Source organism: Bidens hawaiensis, unplaced genomic scaffold, assembly GCF_021521415.1.
Source record: "Bidens hawaiensis isolate Kalapana, Puna unplaced genomic scaffold, B.hawaiensis_p1.1 tig00025016_1, whole genome shotgun sequence".
In the NCBI taxonomy this organism is placed as follows: Eukaryota; Viridiplantae; Streptophyta; class Magnoliopsida; order Asterales; family Asteraceae; genus Bidens; species Bidens hawaiensis.
Window position 1 is genome coordinate 58,405 of NW_027493979.1, and position 6,908 is coordinate 65,312.

At 31.7% G+C, this 6,908-nt stretch overlaps 1 long non-coding RNA gene across 1 annotated transcript; it reads right to left on the reverse strand.

Annotated features, from left to right (window-relative positions):
- Positions 1 to 4,522: 4,522 nt before the first annotated feature.
- On the reverse strand, positions 4,523 to 5,317 carry LOC143570686 (uncharacterized). Its single transcript, XR_013141977.1, has 3 exons — positions 5,219 to 5,317; positions 5,028 to 5,094; positions 4,523 to 4,767 (listed from the first exon to the last, which is right to left on the reverse strand). It is a non-coding gene; the product is annotated as an uncharacterized LOC143570686 (long non-coding RNA).
- Between the last annotated feature and the right edge of the window lie 1,591 nt (positions 5,318 to 6,908).

The window sequence follows — 6,908 nt, forward strand, 5'->3', positions numbered from 1 at the left end:
TTGTAAGAAAGTTGATAATATACTTAGGGTTTGATGATGAAAGGGTTTCATAAATAACTGATATGTTATAACCCGTTTAAAAGATATCTGGATTTGGTGACCTATGATCCGCTTATGTTTTTTTACTATAAAATTGTTTATTAATTATAAATAATATATATTTTTCTTTTTAAATTGGATATTAAATTTTAGTATATTCCTATTTTGTAGGATTTTCATATCAAATAATTGGTAAGATTATTTTTTAATTTAATGAAATGTTATAACCCATTTAAAAGCTATATGGCTTTGGTAAGACCATACCCATGAATTTGGGTTAAATTAATGAGAGATCTCCATTTAAAAATTAAGAAATCTAGTGGCTTCCATAAGGGGGGGGGGGGGGGGGGCGATCACATCGCGACACCTAGGATTTTAGGATTTTCGTTTATATATATATATATATATATATATATATATATATATATATAGGGGATGTATCTTTTGAGAACCATGTTAAGTTTTAAGAACTTAAGAACTCAATTCTATGTCACATATTTAATTAAATGAATTGGAATATGTGGTTGAGATTAAATCTGACAAAAAAGTCAAAGTAGGAGAGAGAATAAAGATGTAACTAGTTACACTAACTTTTACGTCCGTTACATATGTGTAAAAAACCGACTCGGTGCGTAAAAAATTCTGTAATTTTTTACGTGTATGTAACCTACATATATTACGCATGTGTAAAAAAAATTCAAAAAAAAAATCGTTACACTGAGTTCTTTCAAGTTCTTAAAACTCAAAGAGGTTCTCATTTGAAATCTCCCATATATATATATAGATTTGTATCTATCTTAAGACTCGACGCAAGTAGTGCCTTTTGGCAAATGATTCCTACCGAGTTTGATGCCGAAATTTATACTGCAATCTCATTTGCATTTAATTCACCGTCTAGTGATATGTCAAACATCATTGAACTATTTAATTATTGAATAATTTGATTAAAAAACAGTTAAAATAATATAATTAGTATAATGTGCGACTACTAAATCATGTATTTTTTTATTTATATACTGTCTTCAAACAAGCCAAAGTTGAATAATTGATAACATAACTAGCAACTACGTTTTGTATAGAACGATAAACGGTCATGTCTATATCCAAAACATTTTGAAAATTGATCTATGTCGCTATCATACATTAAACTTGGTACTTTTTTGACCATTTACCAGGAACACTAATCCCGTTTTTACATGATCGAGTTTTGGACTTACTAAACCGCTTGGATGAGCTGAAGCAACACCCTACATTCACAAAGGCAGACATAAATGGATGTATCTACCGTAATTTAGTTAAACACATAGTACTTAATAATGACCAAGTCATCTAGTTTGACTGGAGTTAAATGACTAAATCTTCATTTTGAATAACCGGTTGAAACTATGGAGTAAGATGTTTACTTGATTCCAAATTAAAACCTATATTTCCTACCTTTTATGTAACCCGTTTAGATTTTCGGATGATATAAGATATAACAAAATATATAATGGTAATAACTAGTAGGAGTGCCCGTGCGTTGCGGCGGGTGTCCCAACTGATGTTGGTTCAACTTTATTGTGTATTTCCAGTTAACCCGTTAATGGTAACAATTTATGTCATCCATCAAAAAATACTCGTAGTAGTGTATATGGAACATATGAGTATGTCAAGTACATTCATCCATTATTGATCCATTGTTAGTTGTATATGATTCAGTCGGTATGAAGTTGACGGTTTTATTATATATGTACATGAGTGGTGTATGTGGCTTAGCTTTGTTAATGGCTCGGCCTAAAGTTACTAAACATGCCCTAATAGAATGTGTAAAAAAAGGTCACTTTAGACCCGTTAACACATTAAAAGATTAGTGCAATGTTGTTAAAGAAAACCCTAAACAAAGCGCGTTGCAGTCCCAACTAACGTTAGATTCACTTTTATTGTGTATAAAGGAAATGAAGTAAATTTGGTTCATATGAGTCAAAATAGGCAAAAATCCTCACTTTGCTGACTGAGCGCCACAGGTCAAAAATCGCCTATAATTTGTAGCCCCAACTACATGTAGCCTAATTCTCCACACATATAGCATCAACTAATACAAGTGTACACAACCCTTAAAATCTTGTCCACGCCACGTTTTACCTTGCAAATAATTGGTTCAGACAATGAAATGTAGTTGAGAAGCGATTACTCACGTGATGTAAACAAAAACAAAAGGTTCGCAAAGTTGGCCAAAATTTGAATTAGGAGATGACATTTCGGATTTTACTATTTTAGCAATGAAAAACATTAAAAATATCATATGCTCTTTATCAAGCAGATTCATAGATGCAAGTATGTCTACATTTATGAAAGTTAAGTGTACATAATCAAATGCAATACAATCATTAAACTAATATACAAAATCAAAAATGGCAAACGTTTCTTCAATGCGTTGACCACCTAGAGAAATTGAAGTTTCCAAATCATGGGATACAATGAAAACACATGAAACAGTAAAATGAGAAACCGTGGATCATGTGGTAAAAAAGAAAAACACAACTCCACAAACTATTATATACCAGGTCACAGAAATAACAAATCGGGAGTTCATTAAGAGAAGCAGTATTCCTATCATCACTAAAATATCGATCAAGATACAAAAAAGACCTCCAAGAAATTAGTTTTTCCATAACCTTGTATTTTTCCGCTGTACAAAACTTCATATAAATGATGTAAATATAGAATTAAGTCATCAAAGCACGTATTCAAATCAAAAAAAAGATCATGTTGATTCAAAAATAAAAATAAACTACATACCAAAGCTAGCAAAGTCTATTTGTGATGATAAACAAAATTCATATTATGGCCCATTAGCAAGAACCACATAATAATACATCAATTGCAACTCTTCTCTGTGAACCGCCACTTGGACCTTTTGTCGCAGGTCCTTCCACGGGCCACCATCAGATGAGCTAAATATTGAGTTCAAGGCAGCTCTGGATGAAGCTCATTAAGTTGAACCAAGGTCTTGATTCTCATTGCCCAATGTTAACACCAAAAGCCGGTAATTAAATGTACAGCTGGTAAATTGGTGCTTCGGGTCAGAAAATGGATCAGATGGGCTGGGTAGGGTCAGGTAACAGATTAAAACAAATTCATTCAGGTGTAGACGGGCCACTTTAAATACAGTCCCAAAGCATACAACATGTGAGAAAGAAAGCAATATTAATATTATTAATGCTTGTTAAAAAAATAACAATCTATTAATCTCTCACAATTCAAGTATTTAGAAATTCCGAAAATCTAAAAGAAATGCAAATTCATAAAATTTAAAGACAAGCATATCCAAGTAACGCAATGTACATCATGACCCACAACTACAAACTTAACTCCAGCTTCTCCCCGGGATTTCTAGAACCATTTAGCTCGGAATGATAATATATACAACTTTAGAAACCAGCGCAAGCTGCATATTAGTGATTCATAGACCATAAAGCGGGCTTCGAGCATACAAGTTTGTTACCGGGCCAGCTAGAACCCCACGCTCAGTTCGTGAGTGAATTATGAAGCTTGTGCTCAGCTTGTTCACAACCTTTTTATATCATCATTTTTATATTAATATATAATTATAATTGTATCGTCTTTGGGCTCTTTAGAACTCCAAAAAGTACCTGAACATTTTGGAGGATCAGCGGGCTTGTATAAGATACCTGCAACGCCTGCGGTTCAGAGCCGTACTGTTTGCTGAACATTTGAAGAATCAACGGTCTCACTCCAGATCTTTTCCATCAGCACATCTTCATGTTCAGCATAAAATAACAAAAAATTAATACCTGGAACAAAAATGGTAACAACCAATATTAAAAAGATGTTAAAACAAAATTGTAAGAACCAATATTAAAAAGATGTTAAAAAGTATTATATATCAAAGCACCTTCTCTAAAATAATAGTCCCATTGCTAGGTTGAATATGACCAGTTCTGGTGTCAACCAAAAGCCGAATTGTAATTATAAGTCAAAATGTAATTATAAGCTGAATTGCATCTGCTTCTATACTCATCTTCGCTTCCCGCTATTTATAAAACAAATTTAATTAACTAATTAAAAAAACTGACCATAAAACCGCATATGTTATATAGAATTTACATTCATTAATAACCTGAAAGAGAACCACCTGTGCAGAAAGGACCACAGCTTTCCTCTCAAGCTCAAAGATATGTTCGTTAGTTTACATTTGTTTATGTTCGTTCGTTTATATATTCAGTTAAAATTTTAGACCAAGTACAGTCTGATCTTGTTTTATCAACTTTCTAGGCCCGACAGATAGATGTTCACGTTTAATTATACTTGGTGTTTGCTCAATTATTTATTCATCTATGTTTAGTTATGCTCGTGAACCGTTCGCTTATAGTATTAACACACAAAATAAACGAACTCATTTTCTTAACGAAAAACACAAAACAAAAAAACCATCTTCATTTAATTCTCTGTTCGATCATTTGCTCGACTAAAGTTAAACAAGCAAACACGAACTTGTCCCATTCGTGTTCGTTTACAAGCCGGACTTTAAATTGGCTTGCAAACCATAATCCACACGCATCTTTAAAGATCCATGAAGCTGCTAATGAAAATAATAAAAGATAACCTTTTTATAGCTTGAACTTGAACAAAGTGGGAGATCAGTATCATTTTTTGATATGCACATTCATCTCTTCCAGTAAGTTGAATACCACCATCTAAAACAAGAAGTTTCTCATATGTTGTGTACTGAAACAATCAAAGATCAAATAACCACTTATTATTGAAGCAAAATAATAAATAACTAATATAAAATAAAATGGTTTTAGCAACTGTGTAACTTAAAATATTGTACATGCAACAATGTAACTAAATAATTAAATCATGGTGAAAAGAGTGTATATGTAACTTAAAAGGTTAATGCCACTATGCAGAGAAACGGAAAAAGGTAAATCTCACAAGTGAAAGATGAAAACATTAATTGCTTAAATAAAAAAAAACTTCATTACCTGCCATTTTGAAGTTTGAGAAATTCTACTTGCCCAAGTGATAGTACTACAGCAGCTGATGAGGAAGCTGCAAGAAAAATCTATTAGCAACTAACTTTTTGGATAACAGAACTAAAGATGAAACACAAATGATAATGATCATAAATCGTCAAAAAATAGTTTGAATCCATTTAAAAGAAAGGCCAGGTTACATTAATTGACTTTAAATCTTTGTAAACTATTTTTTACACATGAGTGGTATAACCAAAATATGAACAGACCATTGCAGTGCACGGTTATCATCCATAAACCACAAACAAGCAGATCTGCAACATTTGAACATAAAGCATATCAAAAATCAAAAGAAAGTCTTACTAAAAACGAATCAAAATGTTGTAAAATTTATTGAACCTTTAAGATACGGTCGAGCGTAATGTTAAAAACTTGATTAAACTTGGATTTAGGCACACCACCCCCAGGTAGTTAACAATATATTTAAATCTCAAAACTCACCAAATGACCATAACATATCAATGTATGTTATAATGTAATAATATGTAATATAAGATATAGATAATAACAATAGTTGTAGTAATAATAGTTACTATTATTAATGTTAATATCAATATTGTTATCAGTATTAATTAATATTAAGATGAATATAATAGTAAGAAGGAAAAAAAAAAGAAATGGGTTTAGAAAGCAACATTATAAAAGGGGTGCTCTTCCAAGGTTTAGACTCATCGAAGCATAACCTAAAACTTCTGTTAATAAAAACCAATCAGCCAGTATTAAAGTTTGGGTCAGTTTGTTAATTTGGTCAATTAGGGACTTTCTGAAACCAGTCATCTAATCCACTAAGAATAAGAGGATTGATGATAAGAGGTTCCATTAACATGTTTATAAATATGACCGTGTAAAAGGCTTTATGTCTAATTTAAATGTAGCATCTTAATGAAATCATTAACAGACTATCAAACAACTGCTAATTTATATTTGAGCATTCCCAGTAGCTCCACATTATGTGAGGGTAACCTCTAGATTTTATATTGTGGGTGAGTGAAGGAAAGTGGGAATGTTAACGTTCAGAGTAAATTTAGAGAAACACTATTCATACGATATAATTTTTTTAATCGTTATTGAAAGTGATTGTGAGTGCATGCGAGAGAAAAAGTAATGATATATGTATAAAAAATATTATTTAATTAAAAATAAGAGATAAAAAATAGTTTTTAATATAAATGTAAAAATGAAGATAAGGAGTTTGTTAGGAATGCTCTTAGGAGGGGCATATAAGGTGGCAATTGCCTAGGGTCAGGGTGACCCATTATTATTATTATTATTATTATTATTATTATTATTATTATTGGTTTATTAGATTTTAATAATTTTACTGAATGATATTAGCTGATATTAATCTTTATTTATTTTATCGTTACTAGCGGTCTCAAATTTAAAAAAGTTCCCCCCCCCAATAGTCCTCTGTTAAAAAGAACTTAATGGCGTTGTACTTTTTTCCGAATTTCAAACTAATATTTTGGGCTTTTGTACGAAGTAGGATACGAGTCGATTGATGCAAAACATAGCTCGAAACGGTGCTTCAAAACGACAAAACAATGCTCCAATTCGGGTGTTTGAACTTACAATTAACAAAAATCAAACAGTTTGGATTACCGTTTCGAGCTAGGTTTGACATCAATCGACTCGTATCCTCCTTCCAATCAAAAACCCAAAACATTAGTTTGAAATTCAGAAAAAAAAAAGTAGAATGTCGTTAAGTCCTTTTAACGAAGAACCATTGGGGGGGTACTTTTTTAAATTTGTGACAGCCAGTGACGATAAAATGAATAGAAATTATTATCGACCGTACCATTCAGCAAAGATGATTAAAATCAAATAACC